We start from the raw sequence: 13,230 nt of genomic DNA on the forward strand, positions 1-13,230 counted from the left end.
AATTGCACACTTAAAAATGGTTAAGATAGTAAGTTTCATGTTATAAGTATTTTACCACAATTTAAAAATAAATCTGAACTCTCAAATGTGTTGTGTAGGAATATCTGGAGATCATCAACAAATTGACACATATGCTACCAGATAATTCATTTTTGTGCAGACTTCAGAATAAAGCTTCCTCTGCCATTTGTTTAAGAGTATCCAGAAAGTCAAGCTATTAGATCCTTGTTAGAATGTGGGTGAATCAGACTGCTCTCCACACTTTCTAACCAAAGCAAATACAGCTATAAATCGTATGCTAAGACCATCTTCAAACCTGGATTTCATATTTGGGCTGATTAAAACAGTCTCCTTGTTCTTGCTGATTGATTTGCTAAAAATAAATGCTATAATTTGCCATTATAAAGTAAATTCACACTATAAAACTGCTCATTATAAGATTTTGTTTGGTGAAAAAGTCAACAGTCTCATGGCCAAAAGTGTGTGGAAAGTGCTTCTCTTAGCTGAAGTGTAGAAACGTGTTTAGGATAGCAAAAAGGGGAAGTTTATTCTATAGGAAGAGGTTTTCACTGGGAAAAAAAAGTGCGTGAAAATGAATACTAACAGGAAAATATGAGTTGATAAGATGGAGAAAAATAAGAATTTAATAAAGCTTGCAGTTGGATCATGTAGTATAAATGTGTACAGGTACAGTTGAATACATATATGTATATGCATATATTTTTCATAGATCTACAAATAAAAGATCCAAATCTGTCATATTTGGGGTTCAAGACTCTTCTGCTTTTAAATCCATTCTGTTCAAATTCTATTTCCCACTGCAAGACATTTATCTACTATAGGGAAAAAAATATAGCCTCACGGAAAATAACTATTGATAAGCTAATCCAATATGTGTGACTAGCTAAGGAAAAAAATTTAATTACCAGACAGAAATGATTTAGAGCAAAAAAGTATGTACTCGCTAATACACATTATTCTGTCACATTAGAGGTAAAACATCTCTCAAAGTGTCAATAAAGACATTTGTCAATGTCTGTAATTTAATATTAGACTAAAATTTAAATGACAGCAATAAATCTTGCAGAATTGAACCTTGAAAATAAAACATGGCATACTCACTCTTCACTCCTACAATATCTTTTTTTGACATCTACAGACTAGGCAAATGATTTCCCCAGTGGCACGGAAAATTGAAAGCTGAAGATTATTCTTTACGTATTTGCACCGGTGGTGATGTAAGTGATTCAGAAGTAGAGACTGTTCTTAAGAGCTGGGGAGGCAGGAGGGGCAGGGAAATGAACCAGAACTCCTGGGCCATGAAGCACCACGGCTTTATGATCTGGTCTTAGTACACTAAGACCTGCCTGTTTTACTTGTCCTAAGAATAGAAAGGCACTGCAGAGTCAGAACAGTGAAAGAGGAAGCACGTCGCTTTCAGTACGCATTGTAGCCTCTTTTCCTTATCTACAGAGAGGGACCTGCAGGTTGATTTGGGCACGAAGCCTTATGATTTGAAGTAAAACATCAAAAATACAGCTATCAGAAAAAGAGGCAGCACACTATAACTTTCCGTCCATAAATAGGAAAAATCACGTTCTTTGAGGAGAATTCTGCAAGGGATTAGAAGCAAGTCAGCCACAACCAACCTTTGCATATCCTTTCAGTCACAGGTCACTAGATGTACGAGATAAGCCCAGAAGCCAGGGGTCATATTAAATTAAAAAGCGCCTGGAAGAAAGGTATGCACAACAGGATATTAATTAACACTGAAAAGGAGATTTTAGAAGAAATAATATTTCAAGTTCAGTTGCGTTAAACAAGATTACACACAAAAATCTAGTTAAAAATCTTTACTCATAGAGTTATATATAGTGCTGTAGAAAGATATCTAAAACATATTGCCTATGATTGGGCAGAATACAAATGGATTGTTGTTCATTTTTACAAAATACACAAATAAAAAATACTTAGCTCTCAATTAACGACTTTAATTTATTTCTGAAGATCTTGCCATTAAATGAAAAGGTATTTTCATTAATTCTAATGGGGAAAAGTGGTGACACAGTCTATCCCATCTCAAGACGCTCAAACAATGTTCACAAGTAGAAAAACCATCAACAGGTGACATGAGTAATAAAAGGTGTTTGAAAGTAAATAAATACAGTTTGCGCATAATGGTAGCAAATGAACGTGTATTGTATCCATCAAATTTTTGAGACCTCTTAAGATGCAGCATCAAATCATTTCCCAAAAGGATTATTTCCACTAAGAACCCCACAAGGAGCACATGGGATACCCATTTTACCATTCAATTAAATGTTAGGTGTTATCACTTAAAATATACATATTTCAATTTGATAGGCAAGAAACGGCATGTGATCTTAATTTGTGTTTCTGGGGTGGTGAGTTTGAACATTTCATTTACTTACCGGTGCTTTGTACGTCCTCTTTTGAAAATTGTCTTTTCACATTCCTTGTCCATTTTATCCTAGAGCCTTAGTGTTTTTCTTATCAATTTGCAGGGCAGGCTTCATGGGCGTGCAACCTGTGCCGTCCCACTGGACCCCACACTCAGAAAAGCCTCACACTGGGTGTAATGCCGTGCTGTCCCATCTTGAAATTCTTAATAATTTTGAACAAAAGCCTCCATATTATTATTTTGCACTGGGCTCTGCCAATTACATCGCCAGTCCTGTCCGCTTGTATTAACTTTATATGTAGGAAGGGTATCAACCTTTGGCTACATGTGATAATATTTTTTAGGAAAACTAAACAATTGTTTCTTCAGCTTTTATTTCCTATGAATAAAAAGACATGCTCACTGTAAATTTTATATCCTTTAGATGGGTATTCTCCTTTTAGAAATTTAAGGAAATAACATAAGCACAGAAGTATATGAACAAAGAATTTTCACCAGAGCGTTTGAAGCCCAATATTGAAACAATACAATAGATTTTTATTTAAGCTCTAAAAATGTCTATTTTAACAAAATAATTTTCATACTTTATAACCCAGAAATTCCACTTCTATTTATTTATCCTGAAGAAACATATATTAAAGATATATCAGGGGCTGGCCCAGTGGCATAGTGGTTGTTTAGTGCTCTCCACTTTGGTGCCCAGGGTTCATAGGTTTGGATCCTGGGCTCAGATCTACACCACTCATCAAGCCATGCTGTGGTGGTGACCCACATACAAAATAGAGGGGGGGTGGGCACAGGTGTTAGCTCAGAGCCAATCTTCCTCACACACACACACACAAAAGATATGTGGAAGAATGCCTATTGGGGCCAGCTGGGTGGCACAGTGGTTAAGTTCATGCACTCTCCTTTGGCGGCACAGCCACTTTGGAAGACAATTTGGCTGTGTCTTACAAAACTAAACATACTCTCACCGGATGATCCAGTAATCCTGTTCTTTGATATTTACCCAAAGGAGTTGAAAACTTATGTCCACAAAAAAACCTGCACACAGATGTTTATAGCAGCTTTAGTCATAATGCCAAAACTTGGAAGCAACCAAGATGTCCTTCAGTAGGTGAACAGATAAATAAACTATGGTACATCAGACAATGGAATACTACTCAGCACCAAAAAGAAATGAGCTATCAAGCCATGAAAAAAACGTGAGGAATCTTAAATGCATATTACTAAGTGACAGAAGTCAATCTGAAAATGCTACAAACCGTGTGAATCCAACAATATGACATTCTAGAAAGGCAAAACTATGAAGACAATAAAATGATCAGTGATTGTCAGGATTTGGGGGGGGAGGAGGAGGTTGAATAGGCAGAGCACAGAGAATTTTTAGGGCAGCAAAAGTGCTCTGTATGATACTATAATGGTGGACACACATCATTATACATTTGTCCAAACCCACAGAGTGTACAGCACCCAGAGTGAACCTTAAAGTAACTATGGACTTTGGATGATTATGATGTGTCAATGTAGGTTCATCGACTGTAACAAATGTGCCACTCTGGTGGGGGATGTTCATAATAGGGGTGGCGATGCATGTGTGGGGGCTGGGAGTATGAAAAACCTCTGTACCTCCCTCTCAATTTTGCCATGAACCTAACACTGCTCTAAAAAATGTCTTAAAAAATTAAATTGATACATATCCTTACACTTAAATATTTTAATATTTAAAAATGGAGATGTTTTATTCATGTACTACTTGCATATTTGAATTGTCATGTGTTTACATTTTTAAAGATGGGGAAATGCTTATAATGTGTGCAGGAAAAGCAGGGGACTCAATTCTGGGTATATTATCATGTCAAATGTGTAGAAAATACCTAAAAGGACTCAACCCAAATTGTTAATAACTGTTTGCCTCTAGGTAGGGGGATTATGGCTTATTTTTCTTCTTTGTACTTTGTACCTTGCTTACTTTATACTTTTAATTTTTTTTTACCATTAAGCATATATAGTAACAGAAAAAAGAAAAAAGCACCTTCTCCCACCTTCCAAAAAACCCCAGTTTATTATATATAGGAATCTTCTAGATTCAAGTCATTAAACCTAATCTTGATGCATTAGAGATGCCTGACTGAACAAATAAAGGGTAAAACACACTAAGCTAATAAATGCTCTTTTTTTAATAAAAAGTGATAACCATCAGATTGTCACATTTGTGAGCCTAGTCTCAAGTCAGACTAACACAAAATACCAATACACTTAATTTCTAATCTGTTGTAACTATAGAATTCATGGTTATATAAACAAAAATAAGTAAATAATATAAAATTCTGGTCATTGTTCAGATTTTTGCAAAGAAAAAGTGGGAAAGGATCCTTCAGTTTTGAGCACCACCACAACAACTTGGTCTAAAAGATGGGAAAACATGCCAAAGGGGAAATGGGTGTTGCAAGAGCATGGAAGGTGATAGTAGCGCAGATACAACTCTTGGGAGTGAGAGTTGGGCATAAGAGAGAGAGAAGTTAGGAAAGTTAGGAGGTTCGTGGAGGAAGGGTGGGGGAGAGAGAGTTTGGCTAGTCCAGTGTTTTCCAAATGACCAGTGACTACCACATAAGGCTGCTGTGAAGGCTTCATGAAATAATTTATGTCACATGCTTACCGTAGTAGGCACTCAGTAAGAATGAACTAATATTACTATTAATGGTTATATTTCTTATTGTGAATGAATGCATTAGCATTCTTGTAGAGACATTACCCTCCTGTGATTTTGGTAAGTTTGCCTATGTGCCCTCGAGCCCAGTCTTACCTGGATACTCTAATATACCGAATTTCTGAGTCTATAAACTAAAGACAAGACACCTGGGACGTATTGATATTCCACTAGATTGCCACCTCATGCAGATCAAAATTTTGTAGAATGAGAAATAAAAAATTAGCTAATACAAAATTTATACTCCTTGATTCTTAAATTTAGTGCCAAAGAACTTAATGATACGGATCTAATTCTGAAGTTGACCAGAAAATTGCAACAATTTAGTAGATCTTTAGAGGTGTAATGATGTCGTTTCATATTTTGAGTGGGTATTATATTTGAATTTCATTAAACATGTATAATAATGGAAAACAATCTTTGAAATCAGTGATTATGACTTTAGGCAATCAATGACATGATAGTTGAGAAAGGAAAAAGCAGCCCCTGGCTCCTGAGAGCTGACCTGGCACTCAGAGTTAGACCATGATGTTGCTTTCCTCTTAAACAGAAACAATTTCACAGGACCTCAGCATCATACGTGTGGCCATGATGGATCAAGACAAAAACAAGACCCCCTCATAATCGTGTCTGAACATAGACAAAACATAAAATTGTCTGAGCCCCAAAATTCCGAACATCTCCCTATCCTGAGCATGAGTGATGCTGCCTCTTCACCAATTAGAGCTTTAGCGTGGGTCTGGTCTTCCCTTCTCCCAGATAAAAGTTAAGATACCTAACCATAGAATTACCCCAACTTCCTAAGAGTTTCCAGTCCAAAGCAAATTCCTGCTTCCTTAAAACCCCCCAAATCACCCAACCCAGCCCAGCTCCTACAGGTGTTCTCTAACAGCCCTTCCCTGTGACATCCCACAGTGCCCTGTGCGTCTGTTCTCTCTTTCTACAATGAGTAATAAACCCAACTATAAGTGTGTTCTTGGTGGGTTTTAGCAGAAGGGCATCAACATAGCTATATTTAAAATATATTTACCAATTTATAATAAGCATTTCACTTTGGTTTTGACAAAACAAGCAGAAAAAGGTACATTCAAGAACTCAGATTTTGACTTTTAGTCCCTGCATAGAAATAGAACGGTAATCCTATGACAACTCAAATAGGCCTTTCTTTCCAGTTAGTTCTCATAAACTTTAAGAACAAACTATAAATCTCTGATGGCAAGTTTATGGAGGAGCAACGTTCTAAAAGAGAGCTAAAGCAATTCCTACCTACTGACTACAGTCGTCAGCTTCATATGCAAAACGGCTTATAGCAAGAGCCAACTCATTGCGCCTTTTTACAAACTTCTGATTGTGAACAATTTTGGTCCTTAGCTGTGAGCCAAATGCCCACATCACAAATTCTTCTTGGCATTAAGATAGTTGTTGGTTAAGTGGGAAAACAGTCATGTAAGAACACATAGCCAATAGCCCACCGTCCTTTTGTACGAAACACTATTATTTAGTGTTGTTTCTTGCAAGAGCTTTTCCAGTGCTCTCAGGACAGTCACATTTGTAACGTCCACAATGCAATCACTGAAGATCCTTGGAAAGAGTGACAGAGTAAGCCCTTATACATAGAACATTTCAAAGACCAAAAAGCAAGAATAAGCTGGGGTTAGGATCAGGAAATAAGATAAGATTCGCTAATTATTTTATTGACTTCCTGGTAGTCATAAATTTAGTACAAATTTATATAAAACTTTTATTCATTCTACATCTTCAATAAAATGTGGGAATGTCTGTTATTCAATCAACAAATATCTGTTGTTTGTTGAATTAAATCTAATTGTTGTTCCTGTTGATGACTCTGTTGCACTCACTGTAAAGGTCCTGAAATGCTTTGTAAATTGTAAAAACAAAGAAATAGATATGTAAATAATGGTGTGTGTAATTTTAGGGGCAAAGGTATTTTATTCTATTTAACTCTTTTGCAAATTAATAGTCCATACAAATTATATATTGTGACTCACTCCTTAGATATTCTGGATAAATGGGAACTTTCCCTAAATTTACTCTACTATTGTTGTAATGTTCTCACCAAACTCTGAGTCACACCTAATTTGTTAGAACTGAAACAGAAACCTGTTACTAATCTATATTGAGAAAGGCATGCAATGCTGCATTGTTTTCCAAAAGTAAATGGTGATAGGTGTGGGCTATGCATAGTGACTTCCTTCTAAAGCGGACAGTATGGGAAGAGAGGTGGAGGAGAGTAACTTTCCAGTGGAGAAACCTGGGAAGCACTACTTCAGCCAGATGATCAGGGTCAATATCAACAGCACATTATCAACAGCCACAAATTATGTTGATAGTGTGTACCCTTGATAGGAGGTGATGAAAACAGCACTTTACCCGTTTGATCGTCCTCTCATAAACCCATAATCCAGTGTACTCATGAGAAAACCAGCAGATGAAGTCCAATAGTGGGGTATCTGACTGTCTAACTGGCCAGTGCTCCTCTAACTGTCAAGGTCATCAAAAACGTGGGATGATGAGAAATCGTCACAGCAAGAAGAGCCTAAGAAGACGTGACAACTAAATGTAATGTGGGATCCTGGAACAGAAAAAGGATATTAAGTTAAAAACCAGGGAAATCTGAATAAAGTATGGACTTTAGTTAATAATAAGTAAATAAACGGTGGTTTTTCACTCGTCTTGTATTACTCTGTAACATACTTGTTTCAGAATATGTAGTTAGAGTTAGAGCCTGTGGCTTGGGACTGAGAAAGTTAATTAACAAGTTCTTGTGGTCGTCAGACCCATGGCTATTTTTCCTTCGTATCACTGTTCTAACCAATGGGACTGGCCCTGGACCAGAAGATAATTTGTAATAAGGGCACTTTCTTCTGGGAAAATGATTTTAGCTGTTTTTCTTGAAATACAGTTGTTTTAAAAGAAACACGTGCTGCCTGCAAAAAAAAATACGATTGAATCCAATGGTCAACTACAAAACTAAGAACTACAGATCATATCCTATTTTTCAGGGCATTGAATTCCTGGTTTAAAAGTGTTTACTATAGTAAGATCAATTAAGAAACAATGAACATTGAGGGGAAAACTACAAATAATTCAATGTTATACACTTGTGGTCTTTCATTTCCATTTCTTGACTAATCCAATTAATTAGAGGCTAAGACCTTAGCTTGTTAGGAAAGAAAAGCTAACCTGTGACAAAAAATTTTCTGTAAATAACCATAAAATATATAAATCATACACAGGTAACCAAAAATCGAATATATAGTGTGACTACATCATGTAAAATAAAATCAATAGGCAAAAGACTGGGATGAAATATATTACATTACTGACTATGACTGTCTTTGAATAATCGATATACTATTGGGCTTATGTTCATAGAATCTGGAATGACGGAGAGCTATATTTCTAGTAGATTTTTAGTACATATTACTTCAACATCATTACACAAGTTCTCTGAGTCATCCAAAACAAATTTCAAGTAACATGATGCAATAATATTTTTTCCTCATTATGTTAGCTTAAAGTATGTTTTTTTCTTCCTAAGTAAACCACCCTATGCTTATTCTTCTTATAGTTTTTCAGGTAAGTATAGTTTATATAAATTTCCCCTCACTTGTACAATTTTTTAGGGTTGCACTGAATTCTAATTCGGTTCCCCAGGGATTCAGACATCCCCCTTGATTTTGTATCTTTAGTCTATTTTAGCCTTTTCACAATTTTTCATCCAAATACCTAATACATATAATAATCACAAGTAGTATTCATTGCCGTAATCCCAATTCAAAACCATAATTACCATACATAGACAACGAAGTAAGCAAAATTCAAATCTGTATAGGATCTAGTTATGAATCTATTTGGTTTCTATTTTTTCCACTCACTAACACAAAGTGCCCAAGATAAAAACTTTTTCAGAAATGTAAGTTTATTTTCACATCTAAGGTTAGGTGCAATACACATATATCTTCGAAGCCATATACCTATATACTTTCATATACAAATACATATACTAAATACATATACACACAAATAGACAAATGTATATGTATTTCTATTATACTTAATATGTATTATGCATATATGTATTATGTATTTTACTTAATATGTGATGTGTATTATACTTAATACATATACAAATATGTATACTATCAAGGAAATATGTGCTATTTTACGGAGCTTCTGAACTGACTGCTTGAACACTACGTACCAAGAAACTCACACTAGGGCTCAAAATGGCACGGATACTTCCAGGCTCAGAACAAAGCTATAGAGAAGACAGCCAGCTGTTGGTGAACTAATTCCTCTACCAGTCATCACTTACTCTGAAGCCAGGAAGAGAAGTGCAATTCAAAATCAGTATTTTTTCTTTAACAATGATATTTTGTGAGAGAGAAGGATGAAACAAATGGCCAAGATAATTTCTGAGTTATACGTATAAAACTTGATAGGTTACTTAAAAATTTTAGCTGGAGTTAGCATATTATTTGCTCATCTCCACCACTACAAAGATGGGTCACGTTTCTCAAGACTGAGACAGAGAGCTTTACCTTCTTTCAGGCCTGGGAAGGCCACAGGAAACTACAGGGACCGTCCGGTGGCAGAGAACCAGAGATGATGGGCATGTTCTGAAGTCAGTAGGGGGAATCAGGCAACACCTGTGCCTGAAACTGCCTGGAGCCTCAGTGCCCACAAGACAGCAGCCAGGACCAGGGGGCCAGGCTCCACAGTAGCGCTGCGGAGTCTTCGAAGTAACGGCCAAGATGCAGCCACCGAAGACAAAGGGCCAGCCCTAAACCTGTTTCCTAAGATGTCGGAGCCCAGAGTCCTTGTGGAACGCAGTGGAGGGAAAGAAGGAGCCCCCAAACAATTGAGGTTCACTTTCCTCCACATCTCAAAGCAGATTAAATTTGATTTAGGAAAATAAGGGTCTGTGACTTTTTGTACCCTACTGTTTAGTACCCATTTGGTATGGTTTTTACTCTCTCAATAAAGAAGGTTGGCACAGAGTAGAAATACTACTCTCTGTAAGAGAATTCCCGGTGACCTTTATTGGTATTTTCTGCTCCTGGGGATTGGTAGTCAGTAAATCTTTAGTTTATTCCTTTAGAATAGACTCTACAGGGCACAGGATGTATTTTTTTCCTCCATATTATAGAATTTATCTTAGTATTGATTTCACCCTACTTTCATTAGATAAATAAATGTCAAGAGAAACACATGGCTCTTAAGGCAACTACAGTATAAATTAAGCAAATATATATGACCAACAGGTTAAAGAAAAGTGGGCACTAAAGGGAATAAGGGACCCTTTCTGTCCCTGCCTCTCCTCCTTAGTTCCTGTCTTCCCACACGGTGACTGCAGTGGGGGCTCAGTTTACAAAGACACTTGGCTTACTTGGGACTTCATTCCCTCTGTGGCATTTTCTCCTCATTTATGATCATCTCTTTATCCAGTGTCCATTTAAGGTCAAGGGCTCCTAAGCAGGACCTCTGGGCTTTGGTGATCTTGAAGACAATAAATTTCCTTATACGCTTTTTCCCAAAATGGCACTTTCATTCTTAGCTTTTTATCGTTTTTTCGGTTTTGTTGATGGCCTACGTCTCCATTAAGTCCATTTCTGAATTTTTCTTGTTGTCTCTATATTTGACCCTGGAGGGGGTATCGGAAGATGTCTTGGAATAAAAAGAACTCCTTTAATTTAGTACACACGGGCTTAATAAACTCTGTGTAGCTCTTCAGCCCCAAACCAAAGGACTGTCTTTAGACCAACAAGGTTTTCAAAGCAGAGAAAGGGTTTTCAGTCACCCCTGAAAAGCACTGGTGGTGATCACATTGCCATTTGCACGATCTTTGCCTAGAAAGCTAAAACCAAAGGCTCTTCCTTGATCCTCCCTTCTCTTCCTCTTCTGTAGGAAAGCGCTGTTGGCCTCACCCACTGTCTCTGTTTCTTCTCCTCAAGCATCTTCAATTAAGATTCCACCCAGAGCCAGTCCTAATGGCCTGGTGGTTAAAGTTCGGCGTGCTCTGCTTTGGTGGCTTGGGTTTGGTTCCTGGGCGTGGAACCATACCACTCATCTGTTAGTAGCCATGCTGTGACAGCAGCTCACATAGAGGAAGATTGGCAACAGATGTTAGCTCAGAGTGAAGCTTTCCCAGCAAAAACAAAAAAAAAAAGAGGTTCTACCCAATTGCTCCACTAAACTGCCCTTACTTCTCTTGCTAAGTCACAGTGACGTTTTCAGTTCTTCTCTTACGTGGTCTCTTAGCATTTGACACATGTGACCATCCTCTCTCCCTTGAAGCACTCTCTTCCTTTGGTTCTGTGACACCACACTGAGATGAATGCTTCTTCAAGTCTCCCTTGGACTCCCCTTCTTCTGTCGGATTATTAAATGCTGGAGTTCCTCAAAGCTCTGTACTAGGTCCTCTTTTCCAGAAAGTGCTAGCCTCTATGACCACATCCGCTACCATGATTTAATTACCACTCATGTACTAATGACACTCAAAGTCACATCGTTAGCCTAGATTCTTCTGAACTCAAGATCATGTCTCCAACTGTTGGCTGGAGATTGTCAAGAACTACAAATGGCCTGAAATTTTACCCATCTTCCAGGCTAACCAGTTAACTTGCCACTGTTTCATAGGTGCTGGCAGAAGAAATGAGACCCTGGGACAAAAACAAAGGACTTTATTACTCATATCAGAGGCAGCATGAGCCTCATGTTTGCATCTGTTCTCTCCCCCCCCCCCCCCATATCCCGTAGGGGTGATAGAGAAAAGGGCCCAGATAGATGCTGCACAAATAACGGGTGTGTGTCCCAGCTGAGGAACTCTGAATTTAGGAAATCTCAATCTTTAAAAGGAGCTGATAGCACACCTACCCGACCTTTGCCCTGGAGGGAAACATCTTTATTATCCTAGACAGCAATCACACCTGTTCTCTGCCCTGGAGGCCTCAGAGGCTGTTCACTATAGCAACATTCTTGAAAAGGTGAGTTAGAAACAAAGCTGCCGCAAGGCTACAAAAATCCATAAAAAATTGTCTCCCACAAGATTTCTTTCCCTGTTTCTTTAACATATGTCTCACCTAAGGCCTGATACAAAATGAGTGCTTAATAAAAACTTGCTGACTGATTTCCCTACCTATTTCTATTAATAAGGTAAACATATGGGACCAATGTTTCCTTTCACTTCTGGAATTATTTTGTTTTCAAACATATGCCCTTGGTAGTTTGTGCATTGTGGGAAACAAGAAAGAAACAGAAATTCCATGTCCAAAAGTTGACTCATCATATTTCTTTCCAAACCCATTTCCGCTCCTATCTCAATGAATGGAACCCAGAGCTGAAGTTGGAACCTTAGGTCTCATCCTAACTCCCCCTTTTTTTTCCTTACTACTCACTCTTCCAATTACACACATTCACTTTTTCACCAAGGCATACTGAATATACTGCTTATAAGACATGGAATCTCACCTACATCCCTACTTTTTGGCCCCAATACACCTATTCTTTAGTTTAGGCAGTCTTTTTGGGGGAGTGGGGTGGGTGTCTGGATTACTGCAGACCTGTGTACCAGTGAGGTCACCAAAAAGAGAGAACTAAGAACAGAAGACTAAGGAAAACCAATGCTTAAGAAGCAGGGTCAAGGGCCAGCACCACACAGAGATCAAATAAGAAAATGTTTGCAAAATGACAATGGAGTCAACAACAAGACAGTCACATCAGCAAGAATTCCAGCGTAAGGAAGAGAAATGACTTGGGAAAGCAGGAGATGCGGAGTCTAGGTAAGGTGGGGTGTTTGCAGAAAAGAGTATGAGAGCTGATGTGCTCATCTAACAAAGTAAGGAGTCAAGAACTATTGTTTATAACTAATAGAACAAAACAGATTTAAGTGTGTTGTTTACAGCTACAGAGGCTAATCAGAGGAGGGACTGAGAACAGCATTATAACTTTTTTGGAGAGGAATACACTGGAGTTGAGTCTTCATTTTCATGTTGGGAAGTCAAAAGAAAATGTCTAAATTTGTTCACTTAATAAACAGCAATATGAACATATTTACAAAAATGGAAGTAACCAA

Source organism: Equus asinus, chromosome 9, assembly GCF_041296235.1.
Source record: "Equus asinus isolate D_3611 breed Donkey chromosome 9, EquAss-T2T_v2, whole genome shotgun sequence".
NCBI classification, from domain to species: Eukaryota; Metazoa; Chordata; class Mammalia; order Perissodactyla; family Equidae; genus Equus; species Equus asinus.